We start from the raw sequence: 18937 nt of genomic DNA, 5'->3' as shown, positions 1-18937 counted from the left end.
CAATTTCTCTAATGCTCTTTTAAAACCATGTAAGTTGGTGGCCGGGACGTGGGTGGCGCTGTGGGTTAAACCACAGAGCCTAGGACTTGCCGATCAGAAAGTCGGCGGTTTGAATCCCCACGACGGGGTGAGCTCCCGTTGCTCGGTCCCTGCTCCTGCCAAGCTAGCAGTTCGAAAGCACATCAAAGTGCAAGTAGATAAATAGGTACCGCTCTGGCAGGAAGGTAAACGGCGTTTCCGTGCGCTGCTCTGGTTCGCCAGAAGCGCCTTAGTCCTGCTGGCCACATGACCCGGAAGCTATACGCCAGCTCCCTCGGCCAGTAGAGCGAGATGAGCGCCGCAACCCCAGAGTCAGCCACAACTGGACCTAATGGTCAGGGGTCCCTTTACCATTAGGTTGGTGGCCATCCCTGCCTCGTCCCTGTCTTTGCTAAAACAGAGGCAGCGTGGTGCAATGGTTAGGGTGCCAGACTAAGACCTGGCAGAAACCAGCTTTCAGATCCCTGCTTGGCCATGAAGCTCAGTGCATGACGGATCACTCTCGCCCTATCCTACCTTGAAAGGCTGTTGTGTGAAACGAGGAGGAGTCGGAGGGAGAGGAGCCTTAAGCTCCTGGGAGAAAAAAGGGGGGGCTATAAATGTCGTAAATAAAAATAATTTTAAACATACTTAGCCCTGGCTCCTTCCTCCGCCTCTCCCCTTTGCAGCCTCCCTCCTCCCAGTCCATCCATCCATCCATAGAACTGGCTCATGTTTAATGCAAGGTTCTTTCTCTGGAGGCCGGTATTGATTTGCAAATGGACAGGGCAACCCCCCTCGGCCGCCCCCTTGATTGGCAGCTCGCAGGCTTTGTTCCAGATGCCAAAGCGCGCGGAGTTGGGGGGCGGGGGCGAGGATGGAGAGTCTTCCTGCTGCTTCTTCAGCATCAGTCTCGGTGCATTGCTGCGCTGCATCCGCGGCTCGCCGCTGCGCTTGCAAACAGGGAGGCGGCAACCGCGTAGCCGGTGCGCGTTGTAAAACCGGCCATTGGAGAACGCGGGCGAGCGATCCTGGAGGACGAGCGGGCCGTGGGTCGTCCGGGCGTGTTCCCCGAGCTTGTCGTCTTGCACGTGCGAATGCAACCTGCTTTTTGGAAGCCAAACTTGTGTGAGAGAGGGAACGAGAAGTTTGATGATAAATTAATTCCTTCCGAGTCCTCCTGGTTCTGGGCGTGAGGCGCGAGCGCCCCAACAGACGCGTGTCGCCCACGCTGCACGCTTCTGCGCGCCGAACTTCTTTCAGACTGAACGCGCAGACTTGAACTATTCAGTAAGGAAGGTTTGTTTGTTGGTTGCATTTGTTTATTGCGTTTATACCCCATCTTTTCCTCCATGAAACTCAAGGTGGCGTACCTGGTTTAACCGCCACAACAATCCTGTGAGGTGGTTGGGCTGAGAGGAGGTGATTGGCCCAAGGTCACCCAGTGAGCTTTATGGCCGAAGGGGTATTTGAACCCCGGTCTCTCCCAGGTCCTAGTCCGGCACTCTAACCACTACACCGCACTGTCCTCTCTCCTTAAGGTGACTTCCTTCCCCGGGGTTTCTCTGCACGTGGGCGGCCTTTCTTCTGGGGTAGCTTGCTCCTGGCGTAGCCGCCCTATTCCCTACCCTGCAAATAGGTACTTTGCGCCCGACGATTCTCACCTCGACGTTTCTCTGCCTGTGTATGTTTGTATGCATGGGCAGACGCGTGTCAGCATCTCCGTCCGCGCCCTCCGGTAGCTCTGTGGCTTCCCTTCTCTCTGTGGTCAGCGTGGTACGCCACCTGAGCGTCCGTATCCACATGCGTGTCTACACTCCGTGTCTTTACACGCAAGCAGACGTATTCCGCGTTGCGCGCTGTGCCACGGAAGGTACTGCTTTTGCACACATAAGACCGTGTGTCACGCGTGTTCAGTTCCCCCCCCCGGGACATTTTGGCCAGGATCCTCGTGAGCATTGACTTCGGAGGAGCGAGCGGCCTTACTTCCGAGTAAACAAGCAAAGCACCGGGCAGCGCGTGTTTGTGGATTCGGGGCGCGCGCAACCCGCTGCCTGGCGACTGGCGCTCTCCCTGCATGGCCGAGGCGCCTCCGCCGTCGCTACGCGCGCGCTCTTTGCGCGGTCGCGGTCCCTAGCCTTCGCACGCCGTTTCCTCGGCGCCCAAACCGCCCACTTCGCCAGCGCTTACTCCGAAGTAAGCTCGCCTTAACACGTCTTGCAAACCGGCTCCTTCCCTTTGCGCGCTTCCTCGGGAGCAAGCCCCGTTTGCAGCCAACCACCGGATCGCACCGGGTTGGCTGGCTTCCCCCTGCTCCGGATTGCCTCCACTTCACGCGCAAGTTCCGGAGGCGGGGAGGGGGAGATGATTTTGGAGGTGCCCAGGGGGGTGCGCGCAGTCTCCCCTCCCCTCCCCCCTCTCCTCCCCTCCCCCCTCGCTTCCTCGGCTGGTCACATGGGGGGTGGGGCGCGCGCGGGTGGGGGGGGGAGTTTAAAAGAGCGTCTCCCTCGCTCCGCTTCTCTCTCGTTCTCGCTCTCTTCGCAGCCGGTGCAGGGAAGCAGTGCCGCCGCCGCCGCCGGGCGAGCCGAAGCTCCGCCAGGGGCACCGACCACGCCGGGTAGCCGAAGCCGCCGGGCAGCGCTGGCTTGTCGGGAGCCCCGCGGCGGAGGGGGGCGCAGGGCGCGCGCGGTGAGTGGGGCGCCCAGATTGGGGTGATTTTGAGGGGTGGGGGCGGGCGGAATATGGACACCGACCGCTTCGCGACGTGTGCAGTTGGGGAGGGTAAGAAATATATTTGCATCGGCTTGCATGCAATGCTTGATACGTTATTTTTTGGAGAGCTTGCACATTGGTTCGTGCGTAAAGCTGGGTACTATATTTGGGGATGCCTCCCTCCTGCTTGGTCGCTTCTCTTTCGCGCCCCCCCCGTACTGCTTTCCTCTCGCTATGGAAACTTTTCTTCCCGGCGCGCGGAGGGGCTCACCACCCCCGGCTCCCCCTCTCCTGGCGCGGACCCCGAAAAAAGGACGTTCAGAAGGGAGCGAAGCGGGAGGGGGGTGGCTCCTTCGCGGCCCTGTAGGGGGGGAGGTGGGTTGGGAGCGCGCCTCCAGGGCTTAGATGTGGGGGACAGAGAGATGCCCCCCCCACTTTGCTCCGGCCAGACAGCTGAGCGGGGCTTCGCTTCTCTTTCCTTTCCCCCCACCCCCAAGCACGGGAGCTCTTAGCCGGCGCCGATTGATCGAGCCGGAGCGGAAATGCTCCTCCTTCGGCTTTCTCTCTCTCCCCCCACGCCCGCTTTTCCTCTTTCTTCCTCCCTTCTCGGATCCTGCTTTCTCTCTCCCCCCCCCCCAACCCGGTTTTCGCCCCGGCGACTCTGGAGAGAGCAGCAGCTGAGCTGGGTGCGCCTCGGAGCCGCGAGCGGGCAGCTTATTGTGCGTCCTGGGGTGGGTGGGGGGTCCCTGCCTTTGAAATCGGAGTGGTGGTGGAGGCAGGGGGGAGGCATCTGCTCTAGGGTCTGGACGGGGGGGGCAGCAACAGGTTCGTGTCCTGCCCCCCCCCCGCCGCCGCTGCTGCCCCCGCCGCAATTGTTGCCTTCAATCTCGTGGGCTGCTTGGTATTTTGCAACTTCTGAGCTGGGAAGCGTCGCGGGTGGGGGGATTTTGAGCGACCCTGAATTTCTCGGAAAAGGATGCAGTTCAGCACCCGGAAAGGAGTAGCTGTGAAAGAGCGTTTTTTAAAAAGTCATCCACTCCCAGCCCCTGCCCCCCCATATTTATTTAACTCTGTGGGGCATGGAGTGCTTTTATGGGGCTAATGGCATTGATCCCAGGGAAATCTTAAAAGTAGGGACAAGGCTGACTGTCTCCCTGCGCCCCCGCCATCAGTTACATGGATCTTTCCCCCAACTCCTAGAAACCACCCCTCCCTTGATGATGGTTGTAAGAAAATAATTACACAAGTGTCTGGCACCCTCACTTTTAAAAAGAAAAGTTACAGTATATGGAAAGAAAAACCTGGTTTCCATACTAGGTGCCCTCAATCCATTAAAAAAGTCGATATATTTGCCCTCCCCACCCTCCACTTACAAGCCCTGAAGTCTCCATTTCTGCAAACACTCTTGAGTAAAATTTGCAAATCCCTTGCTTGTTTGTACAGGTCTGCTTTTCTCCATCTCTCTGTCCCTGTTCCCCCAAAAGAGAGATTCTTCAATAAGGACATAAACATATATTTTTTTGGGGGGGATGTCTTGCTAAGCAAGCCCCTCTCCATAGATATTGGGAGGGATGGGGCCAAATGCAGGGGCAGATGTTAGGAAGAGGGGGTAGCCCTATGGAATCCCTCAGCATGTCAAAAGTGTGCCCCCCCATACCTTGTACCCTCCCATCCATGGGATTTTGCAAGTGCCAAACACTGGAGTGCATCAAGGAGCCTTGAGATCTCTGCTCGAGTTTAACCTGCTCCTTTTTCCTCTGTCATGAGTCCTTCATGGTCTTTCTCGTTTTGGGAGGTTGTGCTGCTGCTTGTCCAATGGCGCCTTTTGCATCCGAGCCCTTCATTTGTTGGGTGACTGGGCCCTGCTTTCTCCTTGTTGCCCTCTGGGGCAAACCCGGAGTTTGGAGACAGAGGGTGTGTGTGTGTGTGTGTGTGAATCCATTGAAATCTGGCACCCTGATGTTCCAGTGAGTTGCCTTCAAACCCGGTGGTGGTTCCTTTTTGCAGCAACTTTTGGGGAGCAGAAGCAGTGGTGCATACGGACGGACGGCAGTTGTGCACACGGAACTGGATTTCATCTGCCTGCCTTTCTCCAAACTCTCTTGAAACTGCACTCTCCTCCAACTTGCCAGGGTGTGTGGGAGAGAATCTGAGCCTCACTGCAAAGGAGGCTGCCTTCTGATGGGAATTGTTTCGACTGCTTTTGATGTTGTACAGTATTGTTGTAGCCAGCCCGGGGATCTTAGGCTGAAGGGGCCAGGGCCAAGAAATCCATTCGATAGATAAATGCATTTGTAAGCGATGCACAGAGATTTAGGAATTTGGTTTTCCTCTGGTCCACCACCATGTCCTCTTGTTGCTGCTATGATATTTCCTTCTCCTTTCCTGCAAACTGTTCGGGGATACCTTGCCTTGTGCCTCAGTTTTCTCCCTGTGCTGCTGCTCCCGGCTTCACTGTTACATCTCCAGTTTGCTCCTCTTGCCGTTGTGTTCGCAAGTGCCTTTCTCTACAGTCCCTGCTCCAATGTTTCTGCCAGCGGCTGTGATTTGTGTGTTGCATGCTCGAGGTCTGTGAGAAAGAGAACTGGACAGGGAATGATTTGTCTGAAGAGCAAATGTCTTGCCTTATAAATTGTAATGGTTGCTGGGTTTGTTTTTGTTTTTAAAAAAGCCTGAGATGTTGCGACTTGCATTGAAATGAGGGCTCATCGGGGTTCAATGTGCTTGCTTGCTTGCTAACTTTGTGAGGAACTATTGGGTACCTGTTCTTCCTCATGGTCTTTGCTGGCTGGTTCTAAAGGGTTAAATTCCCAAGGAGAAATACGCTGGATAACTCTGGATCTGCCTTCCCCAAGCGGAAAGCTTTTGCCAGCCTAATACAGTCAGCCGTGGTAAAGTTTTGGAAGGAGCTGTAGTAAGGAAGCAGCAAGTAAGACTTCTTGCGCTAGAAAATTGTTTAATCCAATGGCTTTTTGAATCTCAAATATTTTTGGAGTTTGTGTGTGGATTCCTTCTGGGCATGGTTTCCCCCAGTGGTTTGTGCCCATCCTTAATAGCAGGGTGTTGACCATAAGCCATGAAAGGAAATTGCTAGCTCTGCCAACGTCTTGCAGCCAGGATGCCAGGGCCACACACAAGCCCTTGTGGCTTCCTCCTGGGCTTCACAACGGGTGTCAGTAGGACTCCCTGAAGATCTGGCGGGCTGTATCTTCAAATGCATCTCCCTGGGCGATTATTTTCTCAACTGTAGGAAGTGCCTTTGTAGCAGCAAGAGCTGTTCGTGTGTTGGGTGCTGCGAGCTTCACTTTGAGTTGCTTTCAGCACATCCTGCTGTTCATAATGTTGCAAAAACAGTCCCTGAGATATTGAGCCATATGCTGTTCCCGGAAAGTCTTTTTCTTTTCAAGGGTGGCCTGGCAACCTCGGAGGTGGCACCCGATAACCCCTCGCCATGCTTGCTTTCTCCCACTTTCCTCAAAGAGGAAAAGAAAGTTGGCTGCAACAACCGTGCTTCCTAAGGAGCCTTGACAGCACGATGGCAGTGTAGCGTGTTGAAAAACCAAAAGATGAATTGACTGAAATGTGTGGGTTTTTTCTTTTCTTTCTGAAGTAGTGTATTTGGAGAGGGGTGTGTGTGTGTTCACAGTTGCATCTGCTTCTTTCGGTGGATTTTCCCTCCCTGCCAGAGCCTTTGAGTAGCAAGGAACTCCCCCAAATCCCCAGAATTCTCAAAGGCTGGCATGTGCTCCCTTTGCCTGGTAAAGAACCATGTTGGCTAATAAAAAGCATTCCAGAATATCTTGCTTCTCTGGGGCAGATGGCAGAAGCCCCACTCAGATGAAGCGGTTTCCTTCTTTCTCTGCCATGGGGGAATGACTCTTGCAACTTAGGAGAAACAGGAACCCTGTGACCAACTCAGGGCTTTGCAGATTGAGGGGAACTTGTTCCCGGATCCTTCATTTGAAAACAAATGCTCAGGACTTGATGAGTAATCGGCTGGTGTGTACAGACACCTAAGCCCTTGTAGTTGAATTTTGCTTGGGAAGCCTCATAAATGTTTTCAGAGTGTGTGCGAGAGAGAAAGAGTATTGCTTGTTTGGAAGCCGATCCTTAATTTGTGTGGCTTAGCTTGAAACTGCTGAGAAAACGGTTGCTTTTGCTGCTTATGTTTTCCTTATGTAATACAAAGTCAATTTAAATCATAGGCTGAGATGGCATGTAATGAGCTAGTCATCTGCTACTCTACAAGAGAGAAGAGAGCTTGTGACCAGCTGCAAGGGCATGATCCACTAGGAATATTGCCAAAGTGAGGCCTGCTGAAACAGAGTTTTGCTCATGCACAAGTCCCATTCAACGCTTAAATTTTTATTTCCCATTTTCGTTGTCCAGCAACTAACATTCTCAAGGGGCCTTGCTTGGGCTGGAGACATTCCAGCAGATGGTGCCTTGAGACGATGTGCTGACCATCAAAATGTGACTATCTTTTCTTAAAATGGTGTGTACTGTTAAAGTTTTCTCGTGCAGTATTAAATTTAGCTTGCGTATCAATTTTTATGTTAGTGTTTTTGTATTCAGTGTTGGAAAAGTTACATTAAAAAAAGTTTTTAAAACACTGGGTTTGTTTTTAAGCAAATCTAACTGGGGTGCACAGTCCTCTGGGCAGTTCTCTTGCACAATTGCCATTTGCAACAGATGGAAGCGATCCCTGTTTTTTGTGTGTCCCAGAGTCTTCATTTCATGGGTGGTTCCTCCTGTGCTTTATGAAAGGAGCTGCTTCATAGGTACGTGTCTCTCGCTGGAACAGTTTCCCCCATGTGCTTAAATGAGAGTGGAAAAGCTTGACGCTTGCAGAGTTTTGCATTCCCTGTGGAGCCCCTGGAGCATGGCCCCAAATAGACAACAAATAAGTCACTCAAGGAACATTTAAACGTAAATTATCGCTCATGAATAAAACAAAATTTGAGCAATTAAGGAGTCCCAGAATGTTGTGTACTGATCACATGAATTTTGAATTAATGGAGAAGAGAGCTTGCTGCTACAGTGCCCCATTAATAACGTCGAAAATGCTGGCAAGCTTTGTTTTAAACAACCCACCCTGTGAGGTGGGTCAGTGCCCCTTTTGCAGAAGGGGAAATTTGAGGGTTTTCTAGTAATGTGAGTCCACGACACAGGCAGGACACCAATGTAGACAGAAGGGCAATGGGTTTGGCATTTGTTCCAGTTCATGTATTTGTAGGGAACTGGTTACATCAGTGCAGCTTCCAGCCTGGAGGAAGAACACCTGCTTTGAGTGCAGAAGGTCCCAGTATCCTGGGCAACTTCTACAGCTAAGAGTCTTTGGTAGCTGGCGATGGGAAAGACCTGTTTGCTGGAGACTTTGCAGAACAACTGTTAGCCACAAGGACCTCCCCATGATACGTGGTCCCAGGGGCTTGGCCAGTCTGTAGAAAATTGTGCCAAGCAGGAATATCCTCATTTCACCTATTTAAAGAGCAACTGCTAAGAAGCAACATGGTTCCTTCATCCCATCTGATTCCCAAATGGGTTGCAATTGCCTCAGCTACATGCGCGACACTCTATATGAACCCTGGGATGGGGGTTAAGAAGTTGGACATGTCAATTTCCCCTCCACCTGTATCTCTGCAAAAGTTGCTTGTGTAGGAGAGAGTAACCTTTGTATGACTCGCATTGCAGTCACTGTGACATCTGAGTCACTGACCGCCTGACATCAGTTGCCCAGGGACTTTGAAGGGAACGTGGGTGCTGGGGAGTCTTGTGGAAATAACTTCTGATGTGTGAAGAAGCCGTGGTGAATGTTATCAGTTATCCTACTTTACACACCGGTTGCTGGTGTGTGTTGAATTTGTACTGGTGTCTGTGGTGCTTGCTTGACAGGGATAACAGTAGTTTTCGCTGGGTAGACTCAATCTTCTCTGCATTGTGTAGTTTTGCTAACACGTCCAGGTTTTTCTCCATTTTGTGGGTGTCAGCTAACACAAGCGTACAGGTGAGAAAGTGTGCTCTGGCCAGCAAAAGACGTTCCCAGCAAGGCATCTCTCAGGACTTCCTGGACCACTCTGAGGACTGAGAGAGTGTTTGAGCCCTTCTGGTTTTCATGGGTTTTGATGGAGAGCCTCAGAAAATCCATCTTCCCTTTATTCTTTCTTTCATTCCAGTCTCCTTACTTATTTGATCATTTAGTTAAAGCAAGTCTTAAAAGATCTGGGGATCCCGAGGTCAGGGTCCTGGGAGGCAGGAAAGGCATTTGAAACCCCCACCTCAGTTTTAGGAGAAAGTTTAACAGAGAATTTTTATTTCTGTAACAGAAGTTCTTTTATCGTACTGTTCTATTTCAAATAATTCTTTAAAAAGCACCAGAATGCAACTAGGAAACCACTCAAGCACTGAATGGCTGACTTGGAAGAATTTAGTGCTGGGTATCTTCGCTGGCCCTTCAGGTTTGTTTATGAAACAGTATTTTTTATAAAAGTGTAACTTGTTTGCTGGATAAAAAGTATCCTATTTTTAGCTGCAATCCCTGCATTGCAGAGGGTTGGACTAGATGACCCCAGGGTTCCCTTCCAACCTTACTACAGTGGTACCTTGGTCCTCAAACGTTCCGGAAGTCCATTCCAAAACCAAAGCGTTCCAAAACCAAGGGGGCCTTTCCCATAGAAAGTAATGCAAAATGGATTAATCCGTTCCAGACTTTTAAAAACAACCCCTAAAACAACAATGTAACATGAATTTTATCTTAACAAGACCATTGATCCATAAAATGAAAGCAATAAACAATGTACTTGAGTCACACAATCAGCCAATCAAGCGGTAGCTGAACTGGGCTCCACACAGTCACAAAAACAAAACAAAAAGAGCCGCAAAAACAAAAATGCAAAACCAGACAGACCTCAGCATAAGATGCAAAACAGAAGTGTGGCACTCAAACTGGAAGCGTAACACTCAAAATGGAGCATGTACGGCTTCCGAAAAATGTTCACAAACCGGAACACTTACTTCTGGGTTTGCAGTGTTTGGGTTCCAAGTTGTTTGAGTACCAAGGCATTTGAGAACCAAGGTGCCACTGTATTCTCTGGTTTGCCCACCGTGGCAGGCTGATGCCAAGCGCCCGCTCTTTGACTGGCACAAGCTGCCTGGTGCTTGGGAACAAGGCCGTTTTCTCCGCTTGCTGGGCCTTTGGACATTTTCTTGTGTGGTCTGTGGGCACGCAGATCTGTGGGTGGTGGGACCTGGCACCTCTTGGCACTAACATGGAGCCCAGCCTTGCCATTTGCGTGCCTGCCAGTGTTCACTGTTTGTGTGCGCTGTTCGCCGCATCGTACTTGACACCTCCAGGTTGCAAAGAGGCGATCCCACCTCTGTGGAAGACAGGACTGTGCTGAGTGCTGCCTTCTTCCTCTTCCCTTCTGACCGATGCAAGAGAGTTTGAGCTGTAGAAATGTTGGAGTGCTTTTGGAGTCTATGGATTTGCATTATTGCCCTGGCACAAACTCCTTCTGCAACCAGTGCTGGTGGCTCTCTCTCTGTGGCTTGTGCTCTCATGTTAAAAATGTGGGGAGAGAACATAATCAGCACAGTGGCTTCTGAATTTTGGAAGCTAAGCCTTTTATAGGGCTTGGCAGCTCCTCTTCACCCCCCCCCCACCAGCTTCCTGGCTCCTATGTCCAGTAGATGTGTTTTGGTTCAGGCAACCCAATTCCAACAGGAGGGAGGCCTTCATTTGAGAAGCAAGGCTGTAATTCTGTCGGCTGCCGGTAGGCGGCAGAAGGCTTGCTGGAATTATTTGGGAAGATTTGTATGTGCATCTGTGTTTGGAGGTGGGTGGAAGGCTTTCTTATTTTCTTCTGCTGTTGGGAAGAAAATGTGCATCAGGACTCAGGTCCTACGAGCAAGAAACTTTGGCGCTGGCCAAGTGAGATTTTTGAGGCAGGAGAGAGAATCTCCTCCTAGAGTTGATGTTACAGGAATTCTAAGGTCTTATATATCCATAAAATAAATGTTCATAAATGTACAAGGCAAACATGTACATAAGTCCGTAAGCCACGTTTCTGAAATAGTACAGGAGAACAATCCTGAAGCCATTTTGACTCTCCCAAATTGACCTCAGATATTTCTCTGCAAGGAGGAAGGAAAAGGGGAAAGCTTTCCAATGGTCTTTGGACTGTAGGGGCTGCTTACACCTCCCTGCAAATACAGCCTGGCAAGTATCTGTTAAGCTGAGCACACTCTCAATATGTGTAAGAGATTCGGGAACTAAGGATTTACCATCTCCAAGAAATGGCCAGGCTACCCAGAAATGACAATCAGATAAGGCCTTATCAGGTATCCTGGCAGACAGGATTTCTCCTGGAGACAGCCTCTTTCTGTGATGTATGTGTGATGTTTTGGGGGGTGGTCTTGAGTTACAGGGGAGGCAATTTCAAAAGTCTATATAAGAGCTTGCACACCATTGTTCTGGGTTCCTCTCCTCCCTCGCTGTGTGGGGGGAGTGCAGGAACCTTGTTGCAAGAGTTTAATAAAGATCAGGCTTACTAGCTGCTTTGCTTCTCAATATTCTCTGGTTGGCCTCTGTTATTGTCTCCTACCGATAGGGAACCTACATAAGGCTCTTGGGTACCCATAAGGGATAAAGGAGCAGTTTTTTCTTATAACATTGATTTTGCAGAGAGCCTCATGAATCCAGGACTTTGTGCATCTTAAAGTTGTGGAGCAGAGATTTTGTGTGGAGCCACACGGTGTTTGCACAGGTCTGCAGTGACACTTCCATGCCTTGACTTGTAAGGGAAGCCTTGCAAGTTCAACGGCTGCTAATGCAACAAACATGAATGGGAACAATCTTACTTTTAACTGTCAGATTCTTTCCCAGCTTTTTTGAAAAAAGACCTGGAAGTGGAAAAGATCAGTGCTTTTTTCCTTTAAAGGTCTACTCTGTTTCCTGCAGAACTTTCTTTACTCAAACGTATTTATATCCCACCCTTCTAATGTGATAGTGTTGCTTAGGGTGGCTTGCCGCGTTTAAAAATAGCTATTTCACAAAAATAAAAATATAAAACAATTAAGGGAGGCTGGATCCAGCCGTTAAAACCAAACAGGAGACGACTGTATCTCTCCTGCCCAGTGAATGCCTGTCAGAATAAAACTGCCTTGACATGCTGATGAAAGACATCAGAGCCCAAGGGGGCAGCCAGACTTTGCGGGGCAAGACATTAGCTAGTCTTCCAAGGAGTTATTTTCAAAAAAGAGAGAGAGAGATAATTTAATTGCTTAATTAGACTAATTGCCCTTGAACTCCATGCAATGCACCGAATCTTTGGGGGCAGCTGGAGAGGGACTTCAGGGCATTTTCAAGCAGCCTTGCCTTCCTCTTGTCTAATGATTGGCAATGAAGAAGAGGAGCCCTCTGGACCAGAACGATGACCCATCTAGTCCAGCTTCCTCATCTCTCAGAGGCAGACCAGGTGCCGAGGGGAAACAAGTGAGCAGGATTCGAACACAAGAGCAACACTCCCCATTCTCGTGGTTTCCAGCAACTGGTATTCAGAGGCATTGCTGTGGAGGCAGAGCATAGCTATTGTGGCTAGGAGCCACCAGTAGTCCTCTCCTCCTGAATTTGTCCGGTTCTCTTATAAAGCTCTACAGCTTGGTGGCCATCACGGTGCCTTTTGTGAACTATGAAGGGCTTTCTTTTATCTGTTCTGTATCTTCCGACCTTCAACTTTATGGGGTGTTTCCTTCCTCCATGCGATGCGTAGTTTTATGAACTTTCATACATCACCTCTTCTCTAAGCTAAAAAGTCCAGATGGTGGAAATGTCAGGTGCCAACCTTGTGCCCAGGCAGCTTCACTTGGTCAGGCCAAGTGCAACAACAATAATAATAATAATAATAATAATAATAATAATAATAATAATAATAATAATAATAATTGATCTATACCCCACCCATCAGGCTGGGTTTCCCCAACCACTCTTGGCGGCTGCCAACAGAATATAAAAATACTAACATTTAATAAATAATAACAGAATATTAAACAGAATATTAAAATACTAATATTTAATAAAAATATTAAACATTAAAAGCTTCCCGAAACAGGGCTGCCTTCAGATGTCTTCTAAAAGTCTGGTAGTTGGTACTTCTCTTTGACATCTAGTGGGAGGGTGTTCCACAGGGCGGGCGCCACCACCGAGAAGGCCCTCTGCCTAGTTCCCTGTAACTTGGCTTCTCGCAGCGAGGGAACCGCCAGAAGGCCCTCGGCGCTGGCAAAATGCACCTGGCAATTTTCAGGACTGACAATGGCCATTTATCACAATCCCTGCAGTGTAGGAATCGTGACAAAATCATTCCTGACAGATGGCCATCCAACCTCTGTTTGCAGACCCCCAGTGAAGGAGAGCCCACACCTCTTCAGGGAGTCCACTCCACCATCAAAGAACTCTTAACCGCCAGATCTTCCTGACGTTTTCTCAGAATCTCTTTTCTTCTCATTTGAATAAAATAATAATAATAATAATAATAACAACAACAATTTATTATTTATACCCCGCCGATCTGGCTGGGTTTCCCCAGCCACTCTGGGCAGCTTCCAACAAAACACTAAAATATAATAACCTATTAAACATTAAAAGCTTCCCTAAACAGGGCTGCCTTCAGATGTCTTCTAAAAGTTTGGTAGTTATTTTCCACAGGGCGGGGGCCACTACCGAGAAGGTCTTCTGCCTGATTCCCTGTAACTTGGCTTCTCGCAGTGAGGAAACCGCCAGAAGGCCCTCGGCGCTGGACCTCAGTGTCCGGGCAGAACAATTTGAATTCATTGCTTCAGGTCCTCCACTCTGGAGCTGTGGAAAGCAAGCTTGTGCATGGTAAAAGGTAAAGGTAAAGGGACCCCTGACCGTTAAGTCCAGTCGCGGATGACTCTGGGGTTGTGACGCTCATCTCCCTTTATTGGCCGAGGGAGCAGGAGTACAGCTTCCGGGTCATGTGGCCAGCATGACTGAACCGCTTCTGGCAAACTAGAGCAGCGCACAGAAATGCTGTTCACCTTCCCGCCAGAGCGATACCTATTTATCTACTTGCACTTTGACGTTCTTTTGAACTACTAGGTTGGCAGAAGCAGGGACCGAGCAACGGGAGCTCACCCCGTTGCGGGGATTCGAAATGCCAACCTTCTGATTGGCAAGCCCTAGGCTCCGTGGTTTAACCCACAGCGTGGTAGCCGTATTCAAAGCCTCTAGTCTTCTCCTATCCAGGCTAAACATACCCAAGGATGAAGCAGCCTCTCCCCTCTCCCTGCCCTCCAGGTCCCAGAACTTTCCATGTGCTCTTGCATACCTCCCATTCACTTCAGTGGAGCGTGCGGATGACAACAACAGCTACATGCTGGAATGTGCCCTGAAACTGCTTCCTTCTGCCCATGTAACCCTGTTACTTTCTCAGAATGCGCCTGTATTCTGGGAGGATGTGGACACCCGCTGTGTATTAGTATTCTCCCTGCTCCCTCTTCCTGCTCTTCCCATTGTTTCCAGGAAGAGAGAGCTGGAGACAGATGGGGAGAGAAACACTGTGTTTAAATAACAGTTTGGGGTCAGTTTCAATATTTATTTTTCGTGAGTTTGGATGCCGACTAGCGTCTCTTTTTATTTGTTAATATTGTTCCCTCTCTCCTCCTCCTCCTCCACCACCACCTCCCCTTTTTTTCCTCTGGCTGCTTGTTTGGTTACACTTCCTTTTATTGGCAGAGCCTGCGGCCCGTCTTTGCATTGCGTTCGGCGAGAGCAGATGTTGGGGTTTTCCCCCCAGCTGCATTTCTGAATTAGTTTGGCTTTCAAATATTGTGCATTCTGAGGCATTGGGTCCTTTGCAAACTCTAGCTACTGAACCCCCTCCCTACCTGGACAGGTATAATAATAATAATAATAATAATAATAATAATAATAATAACAACAACAACAACAACAACAATAATAATTTATTTATATCCCGCCTTCCCCAGCCAAAGCCAGGCTCAGAGCGGCTAACAACAATAAAAGTAACACAGTTTACATAAAATCACAATCAATTTATTGAAATGCATTCTAACATCAACTCATTCTAAAATCAATTCAAAATCAAATTCATGGCAACCATTGGGCTAGAGTTCTATGAGGATGACCAAAGGAGGGGGTCAGACTGTGCCCTGGCCAAAGGCCTGGTGGAACAGCTCCGTCTTGCAGGCCCTGCGGAAAGATGTCAAGTCCCTCAGGGCCCTAGTCTCTTGTGACACAGCGTTCTGCCAGATTGGGGCCACGGCCGAAAAAGCCCTGGCTCTGGTTGAGGCCAGCCTAACCTCTCTGTGGCTCCAAGATGTTTTTGTTTGAAGACTGTAAGGTCCTCCGTGGGACATACCAGGAGTGGCGGTCCCGTAGGTACGAGGGTCCTAGGCTGTATAGGGCTTTAAAGGTTTAAACCAGCACCTTAAACCTGATTCTGTATTCCACTGGGAGTATTTATGGTTCACCCCCCCTCAGTTAATCCCTGCAATGATCCTGCAAGGGAGGTGAGGAGGCTGCGACTGACTCACCCTGTGAGCTTCGTGAAGGAGGGGGGATTTGTACCCTGGGGTCTCCCAGGTCTTAGTCTGACACTCTCACCACTACACCCCACGGGCTTCCCAGAGTTATTCTGTCATGGGGCAGCAATATACAGTCGTACTTTTGGAAGTCGAACGGAATCTGTTCCAGAAGCCTATTGAGAGCCAGTGTGGTGTAGTGGTTAAGAGCAGTAGTCTCGTAATCTGGGGAACCGGGTTCGCTTCCCTGCTCCTCCACATGCAGCTGCTGGGTGACCTTGGGCCAGTCACACTTCTTTGAAGTCTCTCAGCCCCACTCACCTCACAGAGTGCTTGTTGTGGGGGAGGAAGGGAAAGGAGAATGTTAGCCGCTTTGAGACTCCTTAAAGGGAGTGAAAGGCGGGATATCAAATCCAAACTCTTCTTCTTCTTCTTCTTCTTCTTCTTCTTCTTCTTCTTCTTCTTCTTCTTCTATTGTGCTGGTCCTGTGGGTTACTCGAGAGGTGAAGTCCAAGCCCGGTCCGTGGTCAAAGGTACAACGTGGAGGCAGTCTGTAGTAGCTGAAGCTGGGTGCAGGGCAGGAAGTCGGGTGAAGTCAGGAACAGGCTTGCAAGCAGGGAGCCAGGGCGGGTCAGGAGCTCAGGCAGGAACTAGCAACCAACAATGTTGCTCCCGCAACTTAGGACTGGGGCTGGCCGGCTTTTATCTGCCCCGAGGCATAGGGCGGCCCCGGTCCACAGGTGACTTGCCTCTCCTGGCCTGGAGATGAGCCCTCCTCCTGTGGGATCTTAGTTCCCTCTGCCTCTCTGCCCTGATCCTCTGCAGCTCAGGAGAGGCTGGAGGGTGACCGGACCCAGAGGCAGCCTCACCTTCCCCTGACAGGGCTGGGAGAGGAGCACCTGCAGGCAATGGGTCCTCCATCACCTGCGGAGCCAGAGCAGACTCAGCTGGTGCCTGTACCTGAGGATCCAGCACAGGTGAGGACCCTTCAGGCTCAAGACCCAGCCCCGGCTCAGCTGGTTCTGGAGGCAGAGAAAAACCCAGTAAATTTCCTATTGCTTAAACAGAGGGAAGCTTGATTTACCATTTATGTATGTTCAACAGGCTTTATAGTTTTATTGGCCAAGCATGTGCCATGTTAATTTAACATATTTTATAATTATCTCCAGAAAAAATCCAGTAACCAAAAGACTGTTTGGGGGGGGCAGGGGGTGATAAAGTGTCCTTAGTGTGGCTTAAATGATCCATATTCAAGCAAATTCAGAGCTTTCCTTTGAAATTTATTTTTATTGGAATACTTGTAGATATTTACAAACTGTGATAGCGCAACAGCATGCATTTTCCTTGCTGTGTTTAGGTTTTAAGAAGAACGAAGGATGGCTTTAACATACTAATTTTAACACCGCTGGCCCTGAAGAACTGTGCTCATCAATATGTAGTTCCCGGGGAGACGTCTCCTGGAATAAGAGTTAATTGCGGCTAGATTTGACTTGTTACCCACACCAGTTGCCCAATTTGACTGGTATTCAGCATGTTATTAATAATTTTCATGAATCAATGTATTTCTAAGAAAGGGAGGATTTCTGCAAAAAAACCCACCCAGAGCATTTTCTTGCAAAATGTCAGCACTGTGCCCTAGAGTTTGTGCAAGGGAGAAGAACTCATTGAATCACAGAACTGTGGAGTTTTTTGGGGGTCCCCCCCAGGAGTCATCTATCCCAACCCTGTTCTTTCCAATCCATTTTTCCGGGAAATGAGAAGAAGGGGTGAGAGGCAGGTTTGGGGCTCTGGAATCCTAAGGTGAACCTGGAGTCCAGAGTAGCCTGCAATATCATCAGTACAGGGGAAACTCGGAAAATTAGAATATCGTGGAAAAGTTCATTTATTTCAGTAATTCAACTGATGTCAACTGATAACATGGCTCCCCAGATCAACACAGACTGTGGAAACTTCACACTGGACTTCAAGCATCTGGCATTGTGTGCCTCCCCATTCTTCCTCCAGACTCTGGGTCCTTGGTTTCCAAATGAGATGCAAAAGCTGGTCTCATCAGAAAAGTGATTTGGGGAGCCATGGCATCAGCTGGTGTTGGTCCCCTGTGCTTCATTAAGTCCAGGGTCAACGCAGCCGTCTACCAGGAGATTTTGGAGCACTTCATGCTTCCTTCTGCAGACAAGCTTTATGGGGATGCTGACTTCATTTCCCAGCAGGACTTTGTCACCTGCCCAACCTGCCCAAAGTACCAAAACCTGGTTCAATGCCCATGGGATTACTGTGCTTGATTGGCTAGCAAACTCGCCTGACCTGAACCCCATAGAGAATCTATGGGGCATTGCCAAGAGACAGATGAGAGACATGAGACTGAGCAATGCAGAAGAGCTGAAGGCTGCTATTGAAGCTTCCTGGTCTTCCATAACACCTCAGCAGTGCCACAGGCTGATAGCATCCATGCCACGCCGCACTGAGGCATTAATTGACGCAAAAGGGGCCCAAACCAAGTACTGAGTACATGTGCATGCTTCTACTTCTCAGAGGTCCAATATCGCTCTGTTTGCAGTCCTTGTTTTGCTGATTTCATTTAATATTCTAATTTTCTGAGATTGTTAATTTGGGGGTTTCATCAGCTGTACGCCATGATCATCACGATTATAACAAATAAAGGCTTGACATACCTTGCTTTGCAGGTCATGAGTCTATCTCATATATTAGTTTCACCTTTTAAGTTGAATTACTGAAATAAATGAACTTTTCCACGATATTCTAATTTTCCGAGTTTCACCTGTACTCCCAGCAATTGGAAAATGGATTGTTTGAGTGGCGGCAGGTTTAACCCCACCCTCTCTTGTCTATTCCTGGTGGCGCTGGAAGTCGGGTGCCAAGAGTTCATCATACCTCGCTGCCTCGACTGGTAGCAGTGTAGTTTTGCGTTCCTTGCTATTGATTTTGTTGTAATGTCTTTTGTCTGGGCGGGGTGCCTGGAGCAGACGGCTGCTGCCCTGCGCTCATTAGCAGGGGTCGAAATCCATGGAAATGCTAAATATAGCCGCCAGAGACAGGGCTGCCTTTAGCTTGGCCTGCGTCCCCTTGGAGCAGGCAGAGCGCTCCCTTCTTGGGGGGGGGGGCTCCATGGCCTCACCACCCCCCAAATTCTCCATGCAGCACAGAATTAAACTATGGAACTCCCTGCCACAGGAGGCCACTCTGGGCGGCTTCCAACAAAGATTAAAAATACATTAAAATGTCACACATTAAAAACTTCCCTGAACAGGGCTGCCTTCAGATGTCTTCTAAATGCCAGGTAGTTGTTGACATCTGGTGGGAAGGCGCTCCACAGGGTGGGTGCCACTACTGAGAAGGCCCTCTGCCTGGTTCCCTGTAGCTTTGCTTCTCGCAGCGAGGGAACTGCCAGAAGGCCCTCGGAGCTGGACCTCAGTGTCTGGGCTGAACGATGGGGGTGGAGACGCTCCTTCAGGTATACTGGACCGAGGCTGCTTAGGGATTTAAAGGTCAACACCAACACTTAGTCAACACCAAGTCTTACTTTTCAAATGATGGGCTGGCTGCGATTGATTCTCAGTTAAACATCTGGTTCATTCAGATGACAGCCTTGAGCTGGGCTAAGAGCTTTGATAACTTAAAAGAAAAA

At 49.5% G+C, this 18937-nt stretch overlaps 1 protein-coding gene across 1 annotated transcript in view; it reads left to right on the top strand.

Annotated features, from left to right (window-relative positions):
- Positions 1-2550: 2550 nt before the first annotated feature.
- The window catches only part of CNTFR (ciliary neurotrophic factor receptor), a 452132-nt gene continuing 435745 nt past the window's right edge, over positions 2551-18937 (top strand). Inside the window, exon 1 of the mRNA XM_082242163.1 lies at positions 2551-2706. The gene's annotated coding sequence lies outside the window, so the exon portion shown is untranslated. The remainder of the gene's footprint in view (positions 2707-18937) is intronic.

The sequence above is a fragment of the Podarcis vaucheri genome, assembly GCF_965113315.1.
Source record: "Podarcis vaucheri genome assembly, chromosome: 11".
Taxonomy (NCBI): domain Eukaryota; kingdom Metazoa; phylum Chordata; class Lepidosauria; order Squamata; family Lacertidae; genus Podarcis; species Podarcis vaucheri.
Note: the sequence above shows the minus strand (reverse complement) of the source record. Positions and strands in the feature narration are given on the sequence as shown.